This window comes from Anolis carolinensis, chromosome 3 (assembly GCF_035594765.1).
Source record: "Anolis carolinensis isolate JA03-04 chromosome 3, rAnoCar3.1.pri, whole genome shotgun sequence".
NCBI lineage: Eukaryota > Metazoa > Chordata > Lepidosauria > Squamata > Dactyloidae > Anolis > Anolis carolinensis.
This window is the reverse complement of record NC_085843.1, coordinates 255818336-255836111: the sequence shown is the minus strand read 5'-3', so window position 1 is coordinate 255836111 and position 17776 is coordinate 255818336. Positions and strand designations below refer to the sequence as shown.

General features: G+C 40.6%; 1 protein-coding gene across 2 annotated transcripts in view; it reads left to right on the top strand.

Annotated features, from left to right (window-relative positions):
- The first annotated feature begins 13782 nt into the window (after positions 1-13782).
- The window catches only part of plscr1 (phospholipid scramblase 1), a 33541-nt gene continuing 29547 nt past the window's right edge, over positions 13783-17776 (top strand). Inside the window, exon 1 of one of the 2 annotated variants that reach the window (XM_003226989.4) lies at positions 13783-14053. The gene's annotated coding sequence lies outside the window, so the exon portion shown is untranslated. Of the gene's footprint in view, positions 14054-14765; positions 14912-17776 lie in introns of those variants that run through there. The other variant, XM_008120055.3, reaches the window with a different exon arrangement.

Genomic DNA, 17776 nt, shown 5'->3' with positions numbered 1-17776 from the left:
TCTTCCAACCCTCTTTTTTATTGTTGTTGTTATTGTTGTTGTTATTTTATTGTATGACACAGCAAACAAGATAGATATGCTGGAATAATAATAATAATAATAATAATAATAATAATAATAATAATTATTATTATTATTATTATTATTATTATTATTATTGCTCGGTGGCCAACTATAGTCCGGCCCTCCAACAGTCCGAAGGATCGTGAACCGCCCCCCTGTTTGAAAAGTTTGGGGACCCTTGCTCTAGACTGATATACAGGAAGTAACTATGTATACAGCAATCCAGGCGTTACATTCCAATGCTGGAGGCCTACTTACTGGGACTGCGGATGACACTGTTCAGTCTGTCTTCCTTTCCCATTTGGTTGGGCTGATGCTAAGCAGAAGGGTAGTTTATGTCCCTCAGTAATCTTGCCTTGTGAGAATGTATGGGGTTTTCAGTTCCTATGAGATTTGAACTCTCTAGAGAACACTAAGATATCATGAAAAGCCCTTCTCTCATAAACTTGAGCTGGCCTTATCAAGGAATCATTCCTTTTTCAGAAAACTTTGACTTTAGAGGAATGGTGCATCTGCTAGTGAAGCTAAACTCTAGTCATCATGACTAACAAAACCCATTGAGAGCCCAGTGCTCCATGAATTTGTTTAACCCCTGCATCCTGAAGCAAGAAAGGCCAGAATTTCCACATGTGAGAACATGGAGTTTGGAGGTGGGTTTTATCCTGATGTTTGTGAATTGGATGCTGATTTAACTACTAGTTGATCTTCCTTAATTTTGCTGAAGCTCTTGCATTCTTCCAGCTAAATTTTGGGTCCACAGGTGGCACTTTTTTCTCCCACTTTCTCCTTCTAGCTTTTTCCACAATATTTCCTCTCACTTTGTGTAATGTTTGTTTTCTTGAGGGAGAGAGGCAGAAGTAAAGCATTGCAGAATGCCCAAGTCTGGGATAAAGTTGAAGAGAGCAATGTGTTAGTCTTCAAGTTTTTTATTGTCATAATGATGTATTTTTTTTAAAAAAAAAATGTTTCCTCCTTCTAAAGACTTTTGAAATTAATTCTACTACTTTTACAGCACCATCCTATGTATGTTTGCTTAAAAATAAATTCATCTGAGCACAGTAGGACTTAATCTCTAATAAGAATCAATATGGCAGCTTGCCTGGTTTAGTCGTTTCACTGTTGGAGAAAGGGCACATCTATACTGCCCATTTAATGCAGTTTCAAATCAGTATGGAAGAAATTGGTTTTTCTGTGCAGACAATTACATAAGAAATCCTGGAACCCATTTGAAGCCCAGATGGTGATTACACAAATCACAAAGCACTGATGCACATTAAGGACTTTCTTTCACAAACATTTCTGGGAGTTTGTTGTTTTCCCACTGTGTTAAATGGTCAGTCTAGAATATTTGTTTGTCCATGACAAAACACTGAGTGGCCTCAGGTAAATTTAATGCAATTTTAGAGGAAGGCTATGGCAAACCGCTTCCTAACAAATCTTGCCAAGGAAACCACATGATAGTGTCACCTTAGGGTTTTCATAAGTCAGAAATGATTTGGAGATATACAACAACATCAACAAAAGTGTAATTATAGTACCAGCTTAAATTAAGTGATTTAAATGTCATGATGGATTCTTTACAATACCTAAAATGTTGATTAAATTGTGCCAATAATGGGATGCCATTATTCTAGCATTCCAAATTTACATAGATTTTTCATTCAAAAGTGTATTTGTTTGTATGCTCACACTTTATTGTAAAAGGCACATGCTATGTGCACATGTATGCAAGCAACTTTGCCTACCTTACAGGGTTGATTTAACTCCCAACAATCCCCTTTTATTTCAAAATCCCTTTAGAAGAAGGACATTTTATTGATTAGCTCTTAGGCCATATCAAAGAAAATCCCTTTAGAGACTGAACACAGATTTTCCCTTATGAAACTTTTCAGGGAGGAGGAGGCACAAGGTGACTTTAATGTGGACAGCCCCGGTATTCTGAAGTGAATGGAATTCTGGCAAATGTGGTTTGGGAATGGGAGGACCCCTGTGGCAGAAAATTCAAAAGGACCTGTCCTAAACTGCATTGCCCAGAATTCCATTCACTTCAGAATACCAGGGCTGCCCGCATTAAAGACTCAATCTGATAAGTGTGCCTGTCTCTCTCTGGGCTGGCCAGGTGCTGGATGGGCTTCGTCCTTGCCTGGCCAGATGGCCAGGCATCCCTCCCTCCTGCCCACCCACCCCAGGGCCCTCTTGTTGCCCTGTCTGGGGAAAGAGCAGGGCTTCTCCCTCAACTCCAGGTCTACTATCCTCCTCAGGGGCCTCTGTGAAATCAAATCCAGCCCTTTTGCAGGAGAAGCAGCACCCTCGACAGAGACCTTGAGCCACTTATGAGAGTTGCATAACTCTTCCAAAAGGTCATAGGCCCATGTTTTGAATCTTAAGTTTTGTGTGGGTGTCATTTTCAATTCAAAAAACTACTTCATAAGTACAGATCTTATGAAATAGATTTGACATACGATGCACTTTTAGCACAGCCCTACTGAATAAGCTGTGTGGTACATGAATGAAGAACGAGTTGTCATCAGTCAGTACAGGTAAAAGGAATTAGCTTGTTAATTCCTACTGTATAAATTTAGTATTTTCTCTGAACATTTGCAAAGCATATCATGTGAAGTGTGGCAGCCATATATGGAGAACTTGGACAGGGACAGAGTCTATAACAACAGAGACTTGTATGTCATTTATGTACCTTGGATAGCTTTACTTAAAATTACTATGCCAATGGCCACATACCATCCCAGTCATACCACTCAGCATATTATTTTTGTTGGCTGTGAGCCAAAGAAAAGCAGGAAACACAGTTCTGTTTGAGAAGGATTATATAACAGATCTAGACAGAGCCTTAAGAAATCATCATACCACCTGTAATGCATGCCACCCCATCTGTATTTTGGGAAGTTTGGTAGCAACAGGTTTGGTTGCTACTTGGATGAAAGACCCCCAAAGAATGCTAGAGATTTCCAGTTAGGCTAGCAAAATAATTATGCCTGAAATCCTACAGAACTGATGCCATTCAGCATTGATCATATTGGCCTAGATAGATTAATGATCAGACTCAGTCGAAGGTGGCATTCTTAAATTCAGTCTGGAAAATTATTAGGACCAGCCAATTAGGAAAAGGAAAAGGAAAAAAGCAAGTTAAATATGGATGTTTAACTAGTAGATGCACTTGGCAATGCATCATGGGACAAAGAATCAATGCCCAGTCTCCATTTGAAAAAACATAAATGCTGGTTATAACTATGGACATTCTTTCTATTTGGAAACGTATGAGCAGGTTAAAGCAGAAATATAGAGAGACACTGCCAGATACCGAACACTGGAGAAGTTACTTTTTAGAATCCTCCATACAGAAAAGTCAGGGAATTCTAATCCAAAAAGTAATTTCACCAAATTTTGCATCAAACTAGGTTTACTTCAACATTTTTCTTGACAGTCTGCCTTCCCTTATCCCTTATTTATACCAATCATAAAATGACAGAAGACATTATTAAAACCTGCAGTTCCTGCTAACCCAAATGCCAGTGCTGTGTCAGGTTCTTCTTTGTTACATCTCATTCGATTTAATCCTCACTGCACATCCTTATAACACCCTTCTTCCCTCCATCTCTACCAGTCACTGATGGAGAAAGGTAAGACACCGAGATCCTCTCTGTATGTTTGCGGCTAATTAAGCAAGTTGAAAAAATATTGACAAAGTCAAGAATAGGGTATTGCTGAATGTTCAAGGTACATAATTGTTTCCAAGCACTTCTGTCAACATCTGCCAGTTGGATAATTCAATCCTTTTAAACACTAACAGATGCACAAGCAGCAACATTCAGCAAAGCTATTTTTAACTACAGTTTCCAGAGCACTCCAGCAGCACAGCTAATGGATACTATGTATGCTCCATATCTGCAACCATGGTCAGTAAGGAATGCTTTAACATTTCCAGTCTCTGACTAGCACTGAAGATCTTAACTGTGTGGTCTGTTGCCCCTTCCATACAGCTGTATAAAATCCACATTGAACTGGATTATATGGTAGTGTGAACTCAGATAACTAAGTTCAAAGCAGATATTGTGGATTATCTGGCTTGATATTCTGGGTTATATGGTTGTGTGGAAGGGCCCTCAGATACAACTGGTGTTCCCACCTACACCACATCTGTTCAATTTAGGGATTTACAGAAGTGTTTGTCAGTCAGTCAGTCATTGATTCAGTGGGTCTACTCTTGCTGGGAAAAGTAATCTGATGTAGAGCAGAGGTGGGAATGATAAAGCCTTCCATGTTGCAACCTCCAACACTCGTCACCATTGGTTATGCTACCTAGAGCTGATGGATTTGTAATTCAATATATATTTGGAATTCAATGTGATTCCCTTTTTCTGATTCAGGCTTCAAATAGCTATATCCCAGCTTTTCTCTACTCATAAAAGAGCTAGCACAGCAGTGTTAAAAATCTCATTAGTCTCTGCTAAGATCTTGAAATTCCAAAATCAAAGTGAAAAGAATTCTTCGCTTCATTTGCATTCCCATTCCGTCATATATCAAGTGTGTTTTTATTATAATTTACATAATCTACATACCCAGAATTTGTTATACAGCTGAAAGAGGAAGCCAAGGATAATGAGATATGCATTGTAGACTTTAAGGAAGCTAACTGCAGTAAACAAGAGAAATACTAGCTGTGATTCTGTGGTAAGGAAAACTAAAAGAGAAAAGGATGCATAATAGATGGGAGTTCCCTAAAAGTGAGATATTGAATGTACAATTTCAAGCAGTTGCTATGAGGAGGAAAAATAAGTATCTAAATGGATGTTTAAAAAATTTTCAACTGGGTTAAGGGATACAGTATGTATAAGAAATAGGGGGAAAAAGGAGAAATCACTAAGGAGGAATTCAAGTGAATAACCAGCACATGTTGTGAGAAAGTCAGAAACGCTAAAGTGCAGAACAAGCTCCGGCTTGCTAGAGGGGTTATAATAAAGAAAATGTGCTGAAAGATAGAGGAATAGCCTATCAGGTCTCCTAGAAATAAAGGTGTTTAAATGGCTCAATAGAGGAAACACAATTAAAGGCAGGAGAAATAAACAAGACAATAGGAAGCCAAAATTATGAATTGTTTCCTGCTCAAATCAAACCATATGGATAGATGGGGCACAAGGGGGGTGGATTTCAGGAATGTTCAAAGATGTCTTTTAGACATTCCACAATCAGAACAGAAGGTAAAACATTCCAACAGGTAATTTCTATTTTGTCTATTAACATGCAGAAAGGAACTATGTACATACTAATGAATAAGTTTAGAAATTTTCATTAAAAAATTGACCCAGATTCAGAGGAAGGAATTGACAAAACCACCTCTGACTATGCTTTGCTTAAGAAAGCCTTATAAAATCCATGTAGTCACCGTAAGTAAACAAGTGATCTGAAGGCACATATGCACATAATGGGTTTCTTTGCCAATTTCAAAGCTGTCTTGTTTTCCCATGCTGTTAGAAGGGGTAGGAGTTTGCAGTATCCTATGGCTGTTGATCATAGGGTGACTTGCAAGTTCCTCATTCATGGGATTTCCATAAATCAAAGTCAACTTGACAATAGTTAACAACAAAACTGTTTCTTATGTAGGTGGTTCAGCATCTTATCTTCCTTTAGAAGCTGAGAGATGCAGTATAATAAATAGCTAGGGTTATTGTTTTTAACTCTATTTGCTCTATTGCAATTATTTTACACACTATAATCAATGTTACAGTAGAGTCTCACTTATCCAACGTAAATGGGCCGGCAGAACGTTGGATAAGCGAATATGTTGGATAATAAGGAGGAATTAAGGAAAAGCCTATTAAACATCAAATTATGTTATGATTTTACAAATTAAGCACCAAAACATCATGTTATACAACAAATTTGACAGAAAAAGTAGGTCAATACACAGTAATGCTATGTAGTAATTTCTTTTTTCTTTTTTACGAATTTAGCACCAAAATATCACGATGTATTGAAAACATTAACTACAAACATGCGTTGGATAATCCAGAACATTGGATAAGTGAGTGTTGGATAAGTGAGTTTTTAATCATTTTAGTTGCCCTCTTCTGGACACATTCTTACCTCTCTAAGGATCCTGTCCACGTCTTCAGGCTACACAAATTGAAAGTTATCTTTATCAATACAGGACAAGCAGGAGCCAAAGTTATATCCACTGGAACTGTATCAATAATAGCATCCAAGTCCGAATGGATTTGAGTGATGTTATCTGCAAAGTGCCATGAAAATTCTTCATGGTGGGTTGTTGTATGGTCAGAAATTTCTCCTTGAGGACCATTATGTAATAGCCCTCTGACCACTTGAAACAGCTCAGCTGGCAGCAAGGAACAATTTCTCTGCTGCCTCCATTGCTGTGGAATAGGCTTTCAAATATGCTCTAGCCCAAGCATGGGCAAACTTCGGACATCAACTCCCACAATTCCTACTGGCCGGTTAGGAACTGTGGGAGTTGAAATACAAAACTCTTGGAGGTCTGAAGTTTGCGCATGCTTGCTCTAGCCCATGCTTGGTCAGATTCGCTTCAAGTTTTCCTCCAACGTCTCTCTAGTTCCCTCCTTACTTGCTTCATTACCACCTAAGTGCAGTATCTACATTTCTTCTTGTTGAAATTCATTTTGTTAGTTTGGGCCCAGCAATTAGTTAAGGTCATTTTTAATACTGATTATGTCTCTTTTCTTCCTTTTTTGTTATCTTTTATCTTTCTGTATTGGTTACTATAGTAGTTCTTGGTTATTACAACCTGATGGACAAGTTGCTGGGTAGCTGACTCTGATCCTATTTCTATCACAGTTTATTTTCTGCTTCTTCTGTGTCCATAACTACTAAAAGAATTTCATCTGTTATCCATTAAGGCTTATCTTTCTCTTTGGCTGCAGAAAGTGACCTTTTGCATTCTCCAAGGCAATGCCCATGGCTTTTTGTTTCATTTTGGATTGGCTCATCATAGGGTTTTCATGGTAAAAAAAAACATGCAGAATGAGTTTAGGGTGCCTCCTTCTGCACATCACTACCTAGTATGAGCAATGACACTACTTCCATTGTCTCTGAGAGATCCTTCACCAATGTCATACCCCACCCCTTCTGATAACCATTAACTGTCTGGCACATTTAGCCTGACTCCTTAGCAAAAGTCTATCTGACATGGGAGACCCTACTAGCAACTCTGCTGCTATTAGCATAGCTTCTTGCTTCACAGGAGTACGCAGTCCTCCCACAACCACAGATAAATAGTGCCACAGTGAGGTATATATGCCCTAATCGTAACCTCTAGTTAAATATTATCTCCATCCAACCAGTCCAAGCTGGTTTGAAAATAACTTAAAGTTATCCAACAATGTTCCCTGGTCCAGTTATCTGGATGCCTAGCCTGATCTGGAGAAGTTGTGTGTGAGAGGATAAAGGATATGTGAAGGATAACAGTACTAGCGATGTAGGATCAAACACAATGAGCTTTGCATGATTCAGATGTTCTCATCCACTTTGTCATCTGACTATTCATTTATATTTTTACACATAGGTTGTGGATGGCAAGCAACATGCAAAACAATACACTTCTTTCTACAAGGAACGCAAATGATAAATCATGCATATGCATTTATATATGAAAAATGTGCTGCTGCTTCTTTTATTTGCATCTCTTTATCAGTATCAATCACAATATTTTCCACATACATATTTGAAATTATCACCATAATTTCCCAAGGCAACACAGCCTTCCTGTAACCAGTTTCCATTAAGACAAAACACTCTGGTGTCAGGAGAACACCACTCTTTAGGAAAAGGAAAATCTAGTAAAAGGATTCTGTGGTACATTATTTAGTCAACACCACTAGGTATAGCATGTCTCTGTCTATCAGTTTCTGTCAGCTATGTGATCAAAATCCTGGAGTAAATAGACTTTGATTTGATTCAGATGTTGTTCTTGTTTTCTTATTTCCTTCCTTGCCTGTCTTTTCAGTTTGCAATTGTTGTTATTTTTTAAAGGACGTTCTATAGTGGAATGGGTTCCTGATGCATTTGAAAGACACTTTGTATCAAATTGAACTGCCTACATAGAAGTATATGAACCATGATAACACATAAGATAGTAAATAGCATTATATAAGTAAGTACTGCCGACTTCGATCACAATACAGAGGGGTCATGCAGTTGAAGTGCTCTTTACTGGTGCATTGCTCCTTAACACACATTATCACAAATTATGCACCACAATAATAATTTTAAAAGCCACAACTGTTTCAAAATGTGTACATGCATCATATGAAAAAGATAACTTGGGAAGGACATGACGTGGAAGTGGATGTAGTTTATTGTAACATGTATTAAACATTCAGGACTTACAGTGGGCGTGTTCTATAGTCAAACACCAAAGTATTTGCTTAACACCATTAAATGTACTGAATATTACCAGAATGTATGGAGATATAGATATAGATATATCACAAAATTCCACCTTGATTAAGGTTCTTTTAACACTACAAATGCATGATGCTATTTTAGCTGCCATGGCTTCAGAATTGCACTTTTGTTGTTATTGTGTACTTTTACATTGCTTTCAGCTCATGGAACCCTAAGGAGAACCTATCACTGAGATTTCTTGGTCAATGGGCTTTGCCTTTATTTTTCTCTGAGGCTGAGAGATTGTGGTTTTCCCAATGTCGCCCAACAGGTTTCTCTGGCTGAGTGACAGGGAAATCACTACACCACCGTGGCACTGTAGTTTAAGGAGGGGTATGTATAATTTTCAGCCAGAGATTTTAATGCCTCCCCAAACTACCCGTCCCAGGATTTTATAGGATGCAGCCACACAGTGGAAGTGAGAGTATAGTGCTGTAATTGTGTAGTATGAAAGGACTCTATCACCTACTAAATATACTAGTAATCATATCCCATCTGTACAAGATGACTTAGGTTTTGTGTACTTGTATTTCTCTCTGTGTTTCCCCCCTTTTTAGGTGAGAATAATCATAAATATATAGAAACAAAAGCACATACATTTTAAACAGAGGTGGGAGGCCTGGACGAATACTTCTTTTTCATAGTGTAAACCTCAGAATGTAAGGAATCAGTTATTGTAAAATAAACCACCAGACTTCATGAAATAGTTCTGGTTTGGCAATCATAAATATGTTTGTGTGTGCATGTGCCTTCAAGTCACCTATAATAATTTTGTGTGTGTGTGTTTTCTTAAGGAATGCTCAAGAGATGGTTTTGCCAGTTCTTTCCTCTGAAAAATAGTCTATACCTTTTGCTGACATTTGTTGGTGATCTCTCACCCAAATACATTTATTGTAGAGTAATCCCCCTCCTATGTAGACAGGATAGGGACTGATGCAACTCATCCGATGTTTCTGGATTGCAACTCCCAACAAGCAAGAGAGCCAATGTTGAGTAAAGCTGGAGCTGCAGTCCAAAAATATCTGGAGAACTTCAAAAACCACAGTTCTAGATATTTTCTTCTGAATAAAAACAAACTGACCTGTATTTTCACCTAGGATAAATCACATTATTCTGCCAAGATAAACCATTATTAAACATCAGATCTAACGGGACACTTCCTTCTCTCTCTGGGTAGTTATACTACAGAGTTGTAGCACTCTCATGAGGGTTGCTGTGAGTTTTTTGGGCTGTATGGCCATATTCCAGCAGCATTCTCTCATATGATTTCAATTGATTTTTTTTCCCTGGAATCCTGCAGGTTGCAGTTTGGTGAGATAATTAAGGGCCTATCCACACTATGCAAATATAGTGCTATATTTCACTTTAATTACTATGGGTATATCCTATGGAATCCTATGGAATTGCAGTTGAAGGGGTGCAATTTGAATTGTCAGGATCTCATAACATGTTACCATGAAAGATAAAGTGAGATATAGTGGGCTTAAGCGTTGTTTCCCAGGAGAACATGAGGGACTAGAAAATTCTAAATACTCCAGCAAACTATAATCCCATCTTTCCATAGGATTCTGGCATGACTGTTGAATTGGTTTTGAACAATGGTATTTGTGAGTGTGCATACAACCCCTTTCTGTATTTCTGTACATTTGCTGGACTTTTCCAACCTGAAATTTGAGATGCCTCCTTTACTTTTAATAGTTGTGTAGAACAAGGGATTTCAAAAGGTGTGGCTTGTTGCCTAGTTCTATAATAAGCCACATCTCATCTCAACAACACTGAAGGTATCCCAGTCCTCACCCATTTCTAATGGGGCAAACTGTGGGTGTATTTTCCTAACCCAAACTCAAATTAATCTTTGTCTTGACACTATCCAGGGCTAGATTAAGACCTTTAGAGGCCCTAAACACAAACATTTAAAACATTTTGATGTCCCTATATAGATCTAGGAGCCCTGGTGGCACACTGGGTTAAACCGCTGAAGTGCTGAACTTGCTGACCGAAAGGTCAGTGGCTCAAAACTGGGGAGTGGGGTGAGCTCCTGTTCTTAGTCCCAACTTTTCCCACCTAGCAGTTCAAAAACATGCAAATGTGAGTAGATCAATAGGTACCACTCTGGCAGGAGGGTAATGGCGCTCCATGAAGTGATGATGGCCACATGACCTTGGAGGTGTCTATGGAAAACGGCTCTTCAACTTAGAAATGGAGATGAGCACCAATCCCCAGAGTTGGACACAACAAGACTTAATGTCAGGGGAAACCTTTACCTTTATATAGATCCAATTCAAAATATAAACAATGATAAACTGTAAACTAAAATGTTATTTTTAAATGAAATGAAACAAAACTTACAGCATTATAAGTTTTAATTTTGTATCCTTTCACTTTATATTTGAAAGGTTTTCTCCTACAGAAGAGTCTCACTTATCCAACATTTGCTTATCCAATGTTCTAGATTATCCAATGCAGTCTGCCTCCTGCCCGCATCTCTAGGCAGCAAGGACTGAACTTTTTATGGATTTAATTTTCGACAGTGCTGTTACTGTAAGTTCATTTTATGCAATTCTATTTTTATTTGTAGTTAATTGTTAGTAGCCAATGTTTTTGTAGTCAATGTTTTCAATACATTGCAATGTTTTGGTGTTAAATTCATAAATACAGTAATTATTACATAACATTACCATATATTGAGCTGCTTTTTCTGTCGATTTGTTGTAAAACATGATGTTTTGGTGCTTAATTTGTAAAATTTGACATAATTTGACATTCAATAGGCTTTTCCTTAATCCCTCCTTATTATCCAACATTTTCACTTATTCAATGTTCTGCTGGCCCGTTTACCTGAGACTCTACTGTACTTATTGTAAATGCAATCTTTTTATTGTCGAAGCACTTTTTTGTGGAATCTTGTTCAGCTGCACAATTTGCAGTTTTGTGCCATATGTCCCATGGTAAACCTCACAAGTTTGTATGATATCCTTTACCCTGATGCCCTGCTTAATTTGCTTAATTGTTAATCTAGCCCTAACATTACCTATATTTGGAGCCAGTGTGGTGTAATACATTGAACTACAGGATTCTGGACACCAGGCTTCAAATGTCCACTCACCTATGCAAACCCACCATGCGACCTTGGAAAGGTCACATTCTCAGCCTCAGAAGAATGCAAAGGCAATGCTTTTTGAACACATTTTGTCAATAAAATCACTGTGGTAAGTTCACATTAGATTTGCTTTTCGAATTTCTAAAAAGCATTTTAAAGCCAAGGATGGCTATCTTACTAAAGACTAAACGTAACATTTATCTATGTTTCATAAACATCTTATACAGGTAGTCTGAAGGTAATTTTCTGCACAATAGGTTTAAGTTTGTGTACAGTGAGCCGCCATAAAGCAAAGATGTGGATGATTTTGGAGCTTATACCATAAGGCCTGAATGTTTAAAACACATAGAAAAATACAAAGCTGGATACCAGGGTTTGACTCACCACTCAACCCATTGAGTAATCCTGTGCAAGTCACACTCTCTCAGCCTTGTAATGTTTTTTATATGGATATATGAAGCGTTGAATCCTTGCCATTTACTATGTTGTGAACCACTTTGAGGCCCCCCTGGGGTGAGAAAAGTGGTATAGAAATAAATAAATAAATTGTATATGTGTGTGTGTGTGTGTGTGTGTGTGTGTATATATATATATATATATATATATACACTCTCCAAGGTCATGCCAGCCACATGACCTTGGAGGTGTCTATGGACAACGCCGGCTCTTCGGCTTAGAAATGGAGATGAGCACCAACCAGGGCCGGTTGTTACTAGGCGGCCGCTGACGCGGCCGCCTCGGGCGCTGGCTGCTAGGGGCGCTGTCGAGGCGTCGACAGCGACCCGTAGCGCCACCGACGCCTCCGGTGTTGGCGCGGGCCCGCGGGGCTTCAATCCCCGCGCCCACGCCAAACCGCGACAAGCACCTAGGCCATTTTGCCCTTAGTAACAAACTAAGGGCAAAAATGGCCTATCTGTGCTGTGCGCATGCGCACAGCCAGATAAGCCATTTTTGCCCTTAGTTTGTTACTAAGGGCAAAATGGCCTAGCTGTGCTGTGCGCACGCGCACAGCACAGCTAGGCCATTCGGGCCTGACTTCCTGGTCGCGGCCAGGGCACGGGGGGCGGGGCCAACTCTGGCCCCGCCCCCCGCACTATTCGCCCTGGCCCCGCCTCCCACACAGCGTGGGAGGCGGGGCCAGGGCACGCTGGGCGGGGCCAGGGCGTGGGAGGCGGGGCCGGTGGCGGGGGCGCTTTTTAGCCCCCTGCTTAACATTTAAAAATATCTCCGGCCGGCCCTGGCACCAACCCCCAGAGTCAGACATGACTGGACTTAAGGTCAGGGGAAAACCTTTACCTTTTACCTATATATATATATATACATACACACACACACACACACACACACAGGGAGCCCCGGGGGCGAAGTGCGTTAAAGCACTGGGCTGGAGATCGAAAGGTCCCAGGTTCAAACCCCGGGAGCAGCGTGAGTGGCCGCTGTTAGCTCCAGCTCCTGCCAACCTAGCAGTTCAAAAACATGCCAATGTGAGTAGATCAATAGGTACTGCTCCGGCGGGAAGGTAACGGCGCTCCATGCAGTCATGCCGGCCACATGACCTTGGAGGTGTCTATGGACAACGCCGGTTCTTCGGTTTAGAAATGGAGATGAGCACCAACCCCCAGAGTCAGACATGACTGGACTTAACGTCAGGGGAAACCTTTACCTTTTATACACAAATACACACATACATGGCTGTATACACATGTGTGGGGATGGAGTTTAGTTGTTTTAGGGCCCTTCAACACAGTCATATAATCCAGAATATCAAGGCAGATAATTCACAATACCTTCTTTGAACTGGATTATTTGAGTCTACACTGCCATATAATCCAGTTCAATGTGGATGTTATGTAGCTATGTGGAACGGGCCTTAGCTGCTAGGGATGTAAGTGGGAATATTATAAAGTCATTTTTGAATCGGACTATTTCATTTATTTATTTTTTACTTTGGTGTCTACGTTTATTCATTTTATGTTTAATGTGTGTGAAAAATTAATAAAAATTGGAGGGGGGGGGAATAAACTCAAAGGTATGTAATCTCAAGTAGGCGAAGCGCAGCCTTTTCTTGCTCCCGCCCTGGAGTTGGCACCCGCCCTGGGATCCGAACAGGAAAACCACGTCTTCGGGCAGTCGTGTTGTTTTCACACAGACTCCATCCCTGACATCATCTCCTTGACGCCGGAATTCCTCCTTCCTCGCTGCCGGACTAATCGCATTTCTGGCTCTGCTTTGTCTGCCCTCCCAGGCGCGCTCTCTCCCCCTCTCCCTCTCCCTCGGGTCGCTTGTTGACGTCTCTTTCCTCGCTCGCCTTTCTTTCTTCCCTCGTCCCTCCCGGCTCGGTTTTTTCACCTTATCTCCACCCCCAGATCCGCCCTTCCCGTAAACCACCGAGCTCTTTCTTTTGCTTTCCTCTTGAGCAAACCAGAGGGAAGTGGAGCGGAGAAGCGACCTAAGGTAACTGAAAACCCATCTGGTGCCCATTCTGGAGAATGCTTTCCTTAGTTGTTGTTTCCGACCTAAGGCTGCGCCCCTGCCATGGGGATTTCTTGGCAATGTTTGTCTATTTGGGGGTGGGGGGTGGGGGGTACTGAAAGACTTGTCGAAGGGCACTCAAGAGGGTTTCATGGCCGAGGTTTCCAGAGCCAAAACCACGCTTCTCCCCTCCTAAGGGTACATCTACACTGCTGAATTAATAGTTTGACACCACCTGAACTGCCCTGGCTCAGTGCTGTAGAATCCTGGGATTTGCATTTTGTGGTCATTCACCAGATATGGATGATATTGATCCAATGCTGTGCTCGTGGGACTTGTTTTTGACCTCATCACACTAGAGCTTAGATCCACTTTAAATACACTTTAAAACCTTTTTAGGGAAGGGGCTTTAAACAGCTCAGCAAGACAGGTTCTGGGCCTCAACAAACTACAAACCCCAGAATTCTGTAGGAGGCAGAAACCGGGTTTTAAGTGGATTCATGCTGTAGTGTGAAGGGGCAAGTCTTTAGCCTCCTCTGGCCAAGAGCTCTGGTGCCTCGCCAAACTGCAAATCCCAGGATCCCATAGCATTGAGCCAAGGCCGTTCAAGGGGTGTCGAACAGTCTTCAATCTACAGTGTAATTGCGCCTTATGGTCATAGGTGCCTGCGTAGTACAGTATACTCAGGCGAGAAAGGTGTTAAGTGTTGAAAGTAAACAAAAACCGAGCTCTCGGGGTGCTTTCGGTTTCTCCGCTCCCCTTTCTCCCTCCCCGCTTTAGTCTGGCTTTTAAAAACAAGAGCAGCTTCCGCCTTCTAGCTTTCGCTCCGTTCACGAACAGGTGAGATCCCTTCCCATTTTCCCGCAGTCTTTCCGGTGGGCTGCTTCACTACCTGGGCTTTAGTTCGGGTGCATCAACATTGTCGAATGGAAGCGGCTCAAGGCTATGGGCGTTGTAGCTTTGCAAGGCGTGCACCTGCACTGTACAATCAATGCACCATTTTAACTTCCATGATATGACTCAATCTGGGGAGTTGTAGTTTGGTGAGGCACCAGTCCTCTTTTGCAGAGAAGGTTATAGAGCTTGTAAAACTACCAATCCCCGGATGTCATATCATTAAGTCTGGGCAGCTATTTATCTATGCTGTCAGAAGCGAACAACAACTTGGCATTATACTAAATGTCCTTTGACCAGTAGCTGGCTACTTGGGAGTGCCTCTGGTGTTGCTATAAGAAGGTCCTCCATTGTGCATGTGGCAGGGCTCAGGCTGCATTGTAATAGGTGGTCTGTGGTTTGCTCTTCTCCACACTTGCATGTCGTGGACTGCACTTTGTGGCCCCATTGCTTAAGGTTGGCTCTGCATCTCGTGGTCCCAGAGTGCAGTCTGTTGAATGCCTTCCAAGTCGTCCAGTCTTCTGTGTGCCCAAGAGGGAGTCTCACATCTGGCGTCAGCCACTGATTGAGGTTTCGGGTTTTAGCCTGCCACTTTTGGACTCCCGATTGCTGAGGTGTTCCTGCAAGTATCTCTGTTGATCTTAGAAACTATTTCTTGCTTTAAGGTGTTGTCTTGCTGGCTGATACCTGAACAGGGCAACTAAAGTGGTGTCAAACTGCATTGATTCTACAGCAGGCATGGGCAAACTTCAGCCCTTCAAGTGGTTGTACTCAAACTCCCACAATTCCTAACAGCCTCAGACCCCTTCCTTTTCCCACTCAGCTGCTTAAGCTTAAGCAGCTGTGAGGAGAGGGGAAGGGCCTGAGGCTGTTAGGAATTGTGGGAATTGGAGTCCAAAACACCTGGAGGTCCAAAGTTTCCCCATGCCTCTTCTACAGTATAGATTTGTGCCATCCAACCTTTGGCCCTCCAGCTGTTTAGGACTCCAACTCCCAGAAGGCCAGGCTGGCTTGCCCAATGATAAGGAATTCTGGGAGCTGAAGTCCAAAACACCGGAAAACCAAAGGTTGGACTCCACTAGTGTAGATCAATAATTCCCAAACATCTCCAGGTGTTTTGGACTTACAACTCCCAGAAGCATGAACTGATTGAGCCAATGATCAGGGTTTCCAGAAGCTGAAGTCCAAAATACCTGGAAGACCAGTGTTTGTAAAACACTAACGTAGATGCACCCAAGGTCTGGAAGAGCCCAGTGTTTGTTGGTGCCTCGCCCAACTACAGCCTATACAGTTCCATAGCATTGAGCTTTGGCAGCTAAAGTCATCTTAATACTTTAATACAGCAGTGTAAATGCAGCCCTTGTAAAATCACAACTCCCATGATTCCATAGCCTTGAGCTACAGTTAGTGTTGTCAAAATTGCTTCAATTAAACAGGGTAAATGTACTCATAGGTGGTTGGGATTGTATCAGGCAATTTTTCATCTGTACAAAACAAGGACTTTTATATCCAAAAGAGTTTGTAGTGGAGGAACTTGCACATACATCTCTATGTGTTCCTTTTTGAAAGTGTTGAATACCTGGGGTTTAAGGAGCAAGGCCAATGAACAAGATTATTCTTCCTGTTCTCCCCTCTCCCTGTTAATTCAAATATAGATTGAGTAATCCTTATTTGAAAATCCAAAATGCTCCAAAATCATCTAAATGGATAAGGGTGGTTTAAAAAGGGATGCAAAGTTGGCCTAATAAAAGTATGTAACAAAATTTGAAAAAAAATCTGTTCCTGGTTTGAAAGTGTTATTTCCTGTTTACTTTTCCAGGACTCATTTTGAAAGTTGTTGTTATCCTCTATAAACTTTCTTTTTGTGAGTGCCACAAACTATGTTGAATTGGCTAAGACTATGAAATAGTCATTGAAAAACCACAGCACAGATGTCCCACAAAATCAAAGCTTTTGAAGTTTAATAAACTATTTCTAGGTTTTTATGAGAGAACCAATTAGGAAATGACATGTATAACCCAGAAATAAAAATTGTGTTACATAGTGTACTAAATGGCAAGACACACCCAAGAAGAGCAAAGTTCAACAAGGAATGGGACAGCATAAACTTTTGACGTATTTCTCTCCTCATTGTTCCTTGGTTCTTTGCACAATACAGGAAATATGAGCTCTACTTCCTTATTAGTTTTTATTTATCATAGACTGGAAGTGTTAGCTTGTTGGATTACAGCTCCCCAGAATACCCAGCCAGCATGGCTATTTTGACACATTTTTCCTTAAAAAAACACAACAAAAAAACCAACTAGACGTATCACAGACAAAATATACAAAGTAACAAAAATAATATATACAAAAGCAACACCTTCTCCTGAAAATTCAGGGGGAAATCAGTGCCATCTAGTCATTTAAAAATATTCCATAAGTACACCGATTTTGGAAATATCTCAAATTTTAAAATATTCTACCATGCTCAATACAAGGTAATATCATATAAAAAGTCCTAAGTGGTTCAAGACCCAAGTATTTAAAGTAATGCTTGTTCCAGTACTGATATGTGGCCTAAACTGTGTTATATCATGTAGACTACATTATAGCGAATATATTGTAGACAAAAAAACTATCAAGCAAATTTCACATTCTTCTTCAAAGACTGCAGGATGTGAAACAATGTGAATTGTTTACATAGAGATCACAATCACTTTCTCTGCTGTTGAGTTGGTTCTTTCTTAAAAAGCAGTTTGACTTGAATAAACCCCAGCATTGTGAAATTGATCTGTATTGTTCCGAGTGAAAAACTACATTTCCTGGCAG